We start from the raw sequence: 11822 nt of genomic DNA on the forward strand, positions 1-11822 counted from the left end.
AATTGGCATCTGCCTTTGGCTCGGGTCATGATCCCAGAATCCTGGGATTGAGGCCTGCTTCCAGCTCCCTGTCAGTGGGGAGCCTGCTTCTCCCTCTCCCTCTGCCTGTCGCTCCTCCTGCTTGTGCTCTCTCTCTCAAATAAATAAATAAATGCAATCTTTAAAAAACAAAAAACATTGGTGTGGTTGTGACATGGATTGCCTAAAACACAAAAAACATTGGTGTGGTTGTGACATGGATTGCCTAAATTGGGGAGGTCGGAGCAGTATCACAAATATGTTCATTTACAATGTAGTGAGCAAATTCAATTTTGAAGAACAAACGTAACTTATTGTGTATTTGTCATCAAATAACTTACATTTCTGAGAACCTGGGTGGCTCAGTCGGTTAAGCATTCAGCTCTTGGTTTCAGCTCAGATCATGATCTCAGGGTCATGGAATCGAGTCCTGCATTGTTCTCCGTGCTGGGAGTGGAACCTGCTGAGGCAATCTCTCTTTCCCTCTTCTTCTGCTCCTCCCACCACTGCCTCCTCCATTCATGCACACTCTTTGAGGGCTCCCCCCCACCCAAATAAATAAATAAGGACGCCTGGGTGGCTCAGTGTTTGAGCATCTGCCTTTGGCTCAGGTCATCATCCCGGGGTCCCAAGATCCAGTCCCACATTGGGCCTGCTTCTCTCTCTGCCTGTGTCTCTGCCTCTCTGTGTCTCTCATGAATAAATAAATAAAATCTTAAAAAAAAATACCATTCCTCGATAAAGCACTATCTTTCTTCTCCTCCCCTCCTCCTCCTTCACTACAAGTGAACCTAAGGAGATTTGTGACAGAGGCTACAGGAAAATGGCCCATGTGGTGTAAAGATAATGAACTTGACCCACCCACCTAACAATGTCTCATACAAAATAAGCTCTAAATTTCTTTTTCATATCTTGCTCTTCAACACAGCCACTGAATGCCACAGTGTTTATATCATAAAGCTGTTTTGTATTTCATGATAAGAGTTTATGGAGACAACTTTTGCTCTGCTCCTTACAGCTCAGGGGCTGCTTTTTGCTTCTCCTGGCCTCTTTTCTCACCAGCCTTCTCCTCTCCAAGTTGCCTTGCCCCTGCTTTCCCACTCCTCCTCTCTGACCTGCCCAGACCCTGGACCCTCCAGGTCTCTACCGTGTAATTGGGTTTTGCTGGTGACCCTCCTGGCTCCTGACTGCTGGCCACCCAGCTGACATCTTTCCCTTTTCATCTCTCCACCCTCTCCTGGCATCAGTACCCAGAGAATTTCCCAGAAACTCCTCAGAAGACCTTCTTGATTCTGGCAAATATGGTGCAAATGCATCAAAATTAAGGAAGAGAGCAGAACTTTTCTTTCAAGACCTGTCACTTTACGTGTGTAAAAAGTGTCCTGAAAGAGGAGACACTTCATAACTTTTGACAGAATCTGTACTATATTTGTAATATGATTTGGATGTGCTAATTGTTACAACTGAAAAGAATGAGATTGCTCATCTGTGTTTAAAATTAAATGTAGAGAGGGGAACACTTGGGTGGCTCACTGGTTGAGCATCTGCCTTTGGTTCAGGTTGTGATCTTGGGGTCCTGGGATGGAGTCCCACATCGGGCTCCCCAGAGAGAGTCTGCTTCTCCCTCTGCCTGTGTCTCTGCCTCTCCTCTGTGTCTCTCATGAATAAATAAATAAAATCTTTAAAATAAATAAATAAAATAAAATGGAAGGGGAAGCAACACAAAAATTAAATTAAATTAGAGGGTGTATGGCTGGCTCAGTTGGTAGAGCACATGATTTAATCTTGGTGTTGTCAGTCTGAGGCCCATATTGGGTATAGAGATTATTTAAAAATAAAATATTTTTTAAAAAAGATTAAATCAAATTAAATTAAATTAAATTAAATTAAATTAAATTAAATGAGGCAGATCACCTTCCATGGCATCTGCCTGCAGTTCTGTGCCCAAATCGGAGCACAACAAGAAAGTTTCCTTAACCAAAACTGCCAAGAAAGGCTTAGAACTGAAACGGAACCTGATAGAAGAGCTTCGGAAATGTGTGGACACGTACAAAAATACCTTTTCATCTTCTCCGTAGCCAATGTGAAGAAAGCCAGTTGAAAGACATCTAGAATGCCTGGAAGCACAGCTGGATGTTCTTTGGCAAAAACAAAGTGATGACGGTGGCCTTGGGTGGAAGCCCATCTAACGACTACAAAGACAACCTGCATCAGGTCAGCAAGAAGTTGGGTGAAGTCAGTCTCCACCAACCGAACCAAGGAGGAAGTGAATGGGTGGTTCACGAAACACATGGAAATGGACTTCACTAGAGCTGGAAACCAAGTAACACTCACCATGAGCCTGGACTGGGGGCCCCTGGAGCAGTCCCCCCAGTCCCCATGGAGCCACAGCAGAGAGATGTGCTCTCAGGAGAGGTGTGGTGACCTTGCTGTCCAACCAGGAGGTGTGCATGTGCTGACCCCAAAGCAGGCTCGCATGCTGAAGCTTTTTGGGTGTGAGATGGCTGAATTCAAGGTAACCATCAAGAACACATGGGATGCACAGTCCAGAAGGTTCCAGCAGACAGATGGGAGATGACTTGCCCAAGAGCACGATTAAGTCTGCAGAAGAATGAGAAGGGAAAGACAATGGCTGATGGACACTCAAGGCCAGGATGTGTGAAACCACCAACCTCACTGGGAGAGAAGCTGTCTAGCTATTTATTTTGCTGTGAATTCAGACAAGGGAGGGTGAGAGGGGCAGACTGCAGGGTGGCTCCCTGTGGATGACAAAGAGGACTTTTTCTAGAAAAAAGGCCTTAGCTTTGTGCTTTTGTTTGGATTCCCAGGATTCTCTTTTGTTTACCTGGGGCCAACTTCCAGCACTAGCTCCTTCATGAGGTCTGGGGATGTGGAGCTGCCACCAGAGCCAGGGCTCTCCTCTCCCCTGGCCCTCTGTACCCTCCAACTGGAAACAAGGGTTTGCATTTCCCCAGAAATATGCAAACCCTGGCTGCCCTCCCTACTCCTTTCTTTCTCTCTTTCCTCTCCCTACCCCACGTCCCCCTTACCCCCTTCCTCCCTCCTAAACCACGGCCAAGAGTCTTAGAGATGACGAGAAGGTGGGATGCTTTCACTAAGACAAGAGTAAAGCCACTGCTGAAACCCAGAGAGGATATTATAACCATTCCACAGCAAAAAAATAAATAAAATAAAATAAAATAAATTAAAAATTAGATGAAGTTGATTAATATTTTACTAGGTTAAGAGAACTGCTACTGTTGAATATGCTAGCCCAAGGATAACTGTATAAGTACAAAACTCTAAATAGCTTTCATCACCAATAAAAGACCTTGACAGTCAACTAGCTATAATACAATTACATGAAAACTGCACAGATCATATCAGAAGATTCCATGAAAGGAACAGACTGTAAATTATGATCATCTAAGCTAGGGGGGAGAAAAACATTGATTCCTTGTTCTTAAAGTATATTCCCTGGACAGTAACAATCACCTGGAAACTTACTAGAAATGCAAACTCTGGGCCCACTCAGACCAAGTGGATGTGAGACTCTATGGGTGAGGACTGTATTTTAATGTTTTTCCAAGCCCTCGGGTGATCTTAATGCACACCAACATCGGAGAATCACTGCCTGAAAAGTGCCTAAGTTGTTAATTGAGTACCACATCTGCAGATTTTTGCATTCCTGTGGCTTTCTGTTCTTGCAGGAGCAGAAAATTACCTTATTTGGTAGATATAAACAGATAAGAAACCCCAATATCAGAGAAGAGATTCTTTGTGACAGCTGGAGCCTACATTTCAACTCGTCTCGGAGATTTGTGTTCACTGTGGTTTAACAGTCTGAGTAAGAGACAACTCTGCCACATGCTGGGTGTCTGAATTCTTCCTGCCAGAGTGGGATCGAACACAGTATGAGAAGCACAGGTGTGTGAATTTGCTCCTCTTTATCAATCTCTCTACTGAATTTTTAGAGAGAGAAGAAGAGTAGGGCTTTCGGTGTAAGAAGCTATGGGAAGGGTGTCAACCTTTGATCCATATCATCACTGGTCTTAATGGGACCCCTCTCCCCTGCCAAGAAGATCCTGAGATGACAACTGAGAGCATGTGGTTTTTTGGGGAGGTGCAGGACAACACCAAAGCAGAGGGGAAGTGATACATGGAAGGAAAGACTTCCAACAAGCCAGCTATCAAAGTGCATGGTAAATCTTAACCCCATGGAGATGCAGAAGGAAATTGTATAGAGCACATTCCTCAGAAGTATACAGGCCAAGGGTGCCTGGGTGGCTCAGTCAGTTAAACGTCTGCTTCTTGATTTCAGCCCAGGTCATGATCTCAGGGTGGTGAGATCGAGCCCTGCATTGGGCTCTACACTCAGCACGGAGGCTGCTTGAGATTCTTTCTCCCTCTCCCTCTACCCCCTCCCCCCACTTACACATGTGCACACCCTCTAAATAAATAAATAAATAAATAAATAAATAAATAAATAAATAAATAAATATTTTAAAAATGAAATATGCTGGCCAGTATAGGCAGCTGGGGTATTTATACCTCCACATCTCATTCCTAAGAACTTCTGGCCCACATCCAAAAAAGGTACAGGTGCTGGCCACAAAAAAAAAAAAAAAAAAGCAAGCTGCTGGACCCAGACAAGTAAAGGGGATGCCAGGTGCCATGGATTGGTCACCTGTAGCATTAGTATATGGAAAGCCAAATGATAAAGTCTGGTCCAGGTCCAAAAATTGAAAAATGAGGACTGGGTCACTGCTTAGGATGGAGATTATTTGGGTTCATTCCTGAAGCAGCAAATAAGCTTTGTAAATGATCAAAATGAGGTAAGAAACAGATGGGTACACATGGCTCACCACTGCTTCCCTTTTACCTCAAGCTCACAATTCTGTGGTCTCAGCAGTTGTTCTGAGAAGACTCTTCTTTTGTGGGTTCATAAACTCTTATTTGCCTCTAACACATGACAACTTATCTTATAAATAAGACACCATCAGTTATGGTGCCCAAGAAAACAGCCTTTGGCCTTTTCAATATAAATGGACAGTAAAAGATTACCAGACAATGAGAAAAACTAGCAACATAAGGGGGAAAGACAAAAATAAGCAAACAGAACAAATTGCCTCTTGAAGAAAAAGAATGTTGGAAAGATGAGAATGTCAGAAAAAAACAAATTCTAAAAGGTTTGACATGTTAGAGCATCCATAAAACAAAGACAGGATGCTATTTTTTTTTTTTTTTGAAAGAAGAACAATAAAGGAGGCCCCTGGGTGGTTTAGTTGGTTAAGAATCTGCCTTCAGCTCAGCTCATGATCTCAGGTTCCTGGGATCAAGCCCCAAGTCGGGCTCCTTGCTCAGTCCCTCTGTCTCTGTGATCTCTCTCTCTCTCTCTCTCTCTCTCTCTCTCTCTCTCTCTCTCTCTCAAATAAATAGATAAAATCTTTTCTATTTTTTTTAAAAAATAATGAGAAAGTGCTTTTGAAAATTAAACACATAAATTGCAGAAATAAAAATTTCATTAGAAATCAAGTAAATCCTTCAGAACCAAGAGTGAAAGTACAAAGAGATAAAAACTACAGAGAACAGAAAAGAGATATCAAGGGTGAATCCACGAAGTACAACTTTTACTAATGAGGAAAAAGCAGAAAAAATGGAGAGGAAAAAGTATCTAAAACAAAACAAAACGGTACAATTTGGGGGCTTCTGCTTCTGGCTATGATGATGGAGTAATGCAGACCAGATTTACTCTGCTGCCTGAAACTACCAATAAACAAAAAGACAAAAAATATTTTAGATACATATTAGAAAATAGGTATTTCAGGACAATACTCCCTGAGAGAAGAAAAACAAATGAGATAAGCTCTGTAATTGCATAAACTGACTTCCTGGAGATAATTTCCAGCCCTCAGCACAGAGAGGAGGAACCCAGAGCCCTGTGAATTGAGGATATGGAACTAGGAGCCCCAGAAAGCTGAGGCAGTTAAATCTGACAGGGAGAAGAGAATGCTGCACAGAGAAAGAAAGCTCTGGAGGTCTGCAAAGGGTCTCCCTGAAATATCTGGCTAAGTACTGATCAGAGCAAGTGTCAGGAAGAAACTTGAAGCTAAGGAAAAAAACCACTCCCCCAAAAAACAAAGGGACCAATTCTTAGGGCTCATACAGGCTGGGAACAGTTCACCAGCCAGTGTGGAAAACCTCATAATTCAATGGGCATCGGGAAGAGTACTCAGGAGTATATCAGCAGGGCAAATTTCACCCCACATTAAACTTTTCTCTAGCACCATCTAACAAAAGCAAGCCTCAAAAGGACAAAACTATTTTCTGGTGACCAAACTGCATCCCAGAACAAAACTCAGGCATATTTATAAAAATACAGAAATTTCTAGCACTCAAAAATGAAAAATTTACATTGTCTGTCATGCAATCAAAAATTACCAGGCATACAAAGAGGCAGGAAAATACAACCCATAATGAGAAGGAAAATAAATCAATACAAACAATAAATAGAATTAGCAAATTAGGATATTAAAAGTTATTAAAACCATATTTCAAAAAAAATTTTAAACGTATTTCATATGTTCAAGAAGGTAGAGAAAAGCGTTAAGGAGGGACATGAAAGACATATTTGGGGGGGGAACCCAAATCAAAAGTCTAAAGATGAAAAACACAATGTCTGAGGGGCACCTGGGTGGCTCAGTGGTTGAGCATCTACCTTTGGCTCAGGTCGTGATCCTGGGGTCCTGGGATCGAACCCCTGATGGGAGCCTGCTTCTCCCCTGCCTATGTATCTGCTTCTCTCTGTGTGTCTCTCATGAATAAATAAAAATCTTTGGGGGGAAAAAAGAAAAAGAAAAACACAATGATTGAGATGGAAAAACGTACTGAGTTAGGGCAGGAAAAAAAGTACTTGAAGAAATAATGGTAAAGAATTTTCTAAACTTGATAAAAGCTATAAACTCACAGGTCCCTAAAGTTCACAAACTCCCATTTCCTTCAGTTGAAGAAAGATGACAGGTTTTCAAATGGAAAGGGCCCTCTTGGGGATCCTTTGGCCCAGGGCATGATCCTGGAGTCCCGGGATCGAGTCCCACATTGGGCTCCCTGCATGAGGCCTGCTTCTCCCTCCTCCTGTGTCTCTGCCTCTCTCTATGTCTGTCATAAATAAATAAATAAAAATAAATCTTTAAAAAAAAAAAAGGGAAAGGGCCCTCTGAATGTCCAGGTAGTCCATTAGGACACGAGCCCAGCTGGAGATAAAAAGCAAGTCTTTATTCATGTACTGCCCCAGGCCAACCAAGAGAGGCTCGGGCTCTCCAGTTCCTTCTCCTCCATAGAATTGCTCAGGGGAGTCCAGTACGTGAAACAGATGGGGAGAACTGTCTCACTGACAAGGACCCCTAAACAAGGCTCCTGAACAAAAGCAGGGTGGGGTAAGGGAGAAAGAGTCAGGAGTGGAAGGGCAGGAAATCAAGGTAGGTACAGAAAAGAGTCTCAGCTAGGGCCTCCGCCTGGGGATGTGGGGAAGGCACATATGCCTATGAGCATGGCTGTTCTGGGGTGCCTGGACTTTTGGTCTACAACACCCTCTAGAAAACTGGCCTGCTATGACCACCGACTGACCTGTGAGCTGGACCCCAACACTCAGAGGCTCCTCCTCCCCACCTCGCCTGTTTTCGGAGTGTGGGTGTGCTTGCCCAGAGGCTGATCCCAAGACACAGCCTTGAGATGGTGATACAGTGTCAAGAACACCTGCATCGTGTGTGTGTGTGTGTGTGTGTGTGTGTGTGTGTGTGTGTGTGTGTGTCTTTTATCAACTTTCAAGATTTGGTGTTAGGGCAGGTGTGGGGATCCATTTGTCCTGCTACTGCCAGAGCCAAGCATCAGGTATACATTCTCTTTGTTTATGAAAACTTCCACCTACCAGTCTGGAGTGGTCTGCCTCTTTCTTGGGTTTCTCCCTGCCATCGGTGTACTGGGACCCAGTTTCAGAGCAGACCCAGAAAGCTCCGGGGGAGGAGGGCTGTGAACCAACAGCTGTGCACCAAGTCTAGTGTGGGGAGGGCAAGTGACACCTGCCAGGCAAAGCTTTGGAATTGCTTGTAGTCGGGACTGAAAGTTCACACATAAGGATTTGGACTTCGAAGTGGACTTCTCATATGGGGAGCAAAATAACAGAGACTACATCCAGGACATTGATAGATGTAAACTCTGGCTATCAGAAGCCAGATCTAGACCAAAGACAATTTGGGGAGCCGTCAGCATAAATGACAGCTAATGAACTCATATAGGCAAGGAGATCATGAGGGGATATCACTTAACATGAGAAGAAAGGGGGCTAAGACAAAGCAGTGAGTGACACTAACATTTAAGTGCCGAGCAGTGGAGTGGGTTTGCAATGGAGATTGAGAAGAAAGCCCAGAGAAGTAGAAGGAAAGGCCAATGATAGAAATCATGAGACCCAAAGAAGAGAACAGGGTGGGGTAGGGGGTAGCTGGGTGGCTCAGTCGGTTAAGCAGCCAACTGTTGGTTTCACCTCATGTCATGATCTCATGGTCATGGGATCGAGCCCTGCATCCAGTGCATGGAGTCCGCTTCCTTGCTCCCACTCCCTCTCCCTCTCCCTCCAGGTCATATTTTCTCTCTCTCTCTCTCTCTCTCTCTCTCTCTCCTCTCTCAAATAAATAAAGAAAATCTTTGGTGGTGGGGGGAGAAATCTTGGGGAACAAGGAATGAGATTTACTAAATGCTTTTGAGAAGTCAAGTATGACAAAGGCTACAGAGTCTAATCGGTTTGAATACTAGCAATTAGCTGGTGTCTTGGTGAGAATGGGGCAAGCACAATGGTAGGGGCACAAAGCCAGACTCAGAATACCCAGGCAGTGAAAAACGCAGATAGGTATGGATGAATGTAGCTAAATCTGGCTATGAGTGGTAGGACAAAGGTTAGCTTCCGGAGAGAGTGAAGGACGTGCCTTTTTAAGATGGGAGAGACTTGAGTGTGTTTCATTGTTGGTAAGAAGGGATCAAAGAGAGAAGATCAAGTCATGGGGGAAGGGAAAAAGAATCACTGGAAAGCCATCCCTAAAGGGGAGTTGCTTACAGATCCAGATGGGTAGATTATTGTTTGACCAAAGGAAGAATGGGTTCTCAGCAATAGAAGGAAAGAAAGAAGGGTTGCAGGTCCAAGGGATTTTGAGATTTGGGTGGTAGCAAGCTGAAGTCTGATTCGTTGACTGCTTTCATTTTCCGAGAAAGAAAGGAATGGGAGGAAGAACATTTGTTGAGGATGACGGGTGGTAGGGCAGAGATTTATAGTGAGTACAGAAGGTTTTAAACTTCAGCCCAGTTGAAGTCAGGGAATGAAATTTTGCTTGTTGGGGCCATGTGATCCTTCCAGTTTTCTCTGGCAGAACTAGATCTTCCCCTGAGCTTTTATGAAGCAGAAAGAACAACAACCACAATGGTCGGGGGTGGGGCAGGGAAATAGTAATATTTATTGAGCACCATATGCCAGACACTGGACTAGACTCTACATGCATTAATTACCTCAATCCTCAAAAAAAAAAAATTACCTCAATCCTCATGTCACCTCTATGACATACCAACGTTTATGGTCCCCATACGAAAACAAGATGAGGGGATCCCTGGGTGGCGCAGCGGTTTGGCGCCTGCCTTTGGCCCAGGGCCCGATCCTGGAGACCCGGGATCGAATCCCACATCAGGCTCCTGGTGCATGGAGCCTGCTTCTCCCTCTGCCTGTGTCTCTGCCTCTCTCTCTCTCTCTGTGACTATCATAAAAAAAAAAATTTAAAAAAAAAAAAGAAAACAAGATGAAATAACTTGCTCAGGGTCCCAGAGCGACGGAGTGAGGAGACCAACCCAAGGCAAGTGAGCCCCAGAGCTCATCGTGTTAACCACTAACTCCAACTCTGTTTCAGGGGTACATAGTTACCAGCTGGGAAGGGCAAGGCTGTCCTTCATGGCATCACATACAAAGGGATAGGTGTCTTTCTCTCCCTGGATGCAGTCACTGTGCAGGCAGTCTATTTAACTCTTACCTCAAGCCACCCTGAACACAAGTCTTCAAATATGACATTCCCTTTGCTGGAACACTTCCCTGTTCTTTCTCTGCCTCCTACTTATCCACTTAGTCTCCACTTAAACACCCCCTGCTCCAGGTTGCCTGTTGAAATCCAACCCCTCACAACCAAACTAGTTGAATGTTCCAGTGTTGTGTGTATGTGTGTGTGTGTGTGTTTAATGTAACTGTCTGCCTGCTGGGATAAGAAAAGGAATAAAACATTAAGGAGAAAGGCACTTCTGAAGATTCCAGAGCAGGGCTACTCAGATTCCTCCCTGTCCATCCTGGAGCTAACGTTTGTACATCCTAAATGTTTGTTCCACTGTTACGCAGCCAGTCACTGCTCAGCGAGGTTGCTATACCAACTTCTCCAGCCAAAGTAAATCCATTCTTCTGGAAGGTCCTAGAGCAGCAGTTCCTAAACTGGAGTACACCCACTCTGGGGTTTGTGTTGGAATAAAGGGCCTACTGGGGTGTAAGGAAATTCTATTTGCCTTGTCAAATAAGTTAAATCTTACCAATATTTGATATGTTGTCTAGCACTAGCACTTTCACTTAGACCAAATATCAGAGAGCCATATGCCACATTCAGTGACGTCCAACATACCTGAAAACAGGGTGGGAGTTCCACAAAGTGGAAATGTGCAGTGATGGTATCCACTTTTGAAGTTTGTGACTATGTCTGGCTGTTTAGTTAGCCTGATTGTGTGTACAGATTGATTACATTTGCTAGTTTTAACTAACTTAAACTAATGCTGCAGAATGATCCCTACAAACTGGGAATTAAAGATACTACTGTTAACATAAGTGAGTAAGATAACATCAGAAATGCTCATTCCATTGCTGGTATGAATTTTTTTTCTTGCCACATAATGTTATAAAAACAATGACAATCTGATCAAATCCTTAAAAGAGTAAAAAAAAAAATCATCACAGACTATTTGAAAAATGTTTTTACCCTAATTGTTATTGGCCACTCATCTTGTCCTAAGCAGCTTACCTAAGGGAGACCATAGAACAAACCTCTACAAGTACTGGAAGAGTGCATTTAAGTCTCATGTGACATCTATTCACTCCCATGTTTTAAAAATTTCACAATTGATGACAATGGTTAGAAGCTGCCTTCAGTGTTTTCATTTAACACCCAAAAACCAAAAGTTGCATGTACTAGGGAAGTATTTGTTCTGCTTGCAACTATGTGATGATGAACTAAGCATATCCCTTTGTCAGAAATGCTATTAGAAGCTGTAGAGAAAATGTGGCTGAAGATCTGAAGAAATAAAAGTTAAACTTCAAGGGGCACCTGAGTGGCTCAGTGGTTGAGTGTCTGCCTTTGGCTCAGGTCATGATCCCGGGGTCCTGGGATCCAGGCCCACATCAGGCTCCCCGCAGGGAGTCTGCTTCTCCCTCTGCCTATGTCTCTGCCTCTCTCTGTGTGTCTCTTATGAATAAATAAAATCTTAAAAAGAAAAAAATGAAGCATAAACTCCTTTAAAACTGCTTATTATGAGCAAAAAGAAATGATATAGGCATACACTACATAGAACTCTTCCATTCTAAAATACATCCGGATTATTTCCATATGGATGTGATTTTTGTTGCCAAAAGTGCTGTGTGTGTCTGTAAAAAACTCTACCTTGCCATTAAAGAAGGGGGAGGGGCTGCCAACATATTTTTAAGTATTTCAAATGGAAAATTCCCATCCATGAACTCTTTG

The 11822-nt window shown here is 43.4% G+C and overlaps 1 pseudogene; it reads left to right on the forward strand.

Annotated features, from left to right (window-relative positions):
- Positions 1–1937: 1937 nt before the first annotated feature.
- On the forward strand, positions 1938–2633 carry LOC129502013 (mRNA turnover protein 4 homolog; annotated as a pseudogene).
- The last annotated feature ends 9189 nt before the right edge of the window (positions 2634–11822 follow it).

This window comes from Nyctereutes procyonoides, unplaced genomic scaffold, assembly GCF_905146905.1.
Source record: "Nyctereutes procyonoides isolate TBG_1078 unplaced genomic scaffold, NYPRO_anot_genome, whole genome shotgun sequence".
In the NCBI taxonomy this organism is placed as follows: Eukaryota; Metazoa; Chordata; class Mammalia; order Carnivora; family Canidae; genus Nyctereutes; species Nyctereutes procyonoides.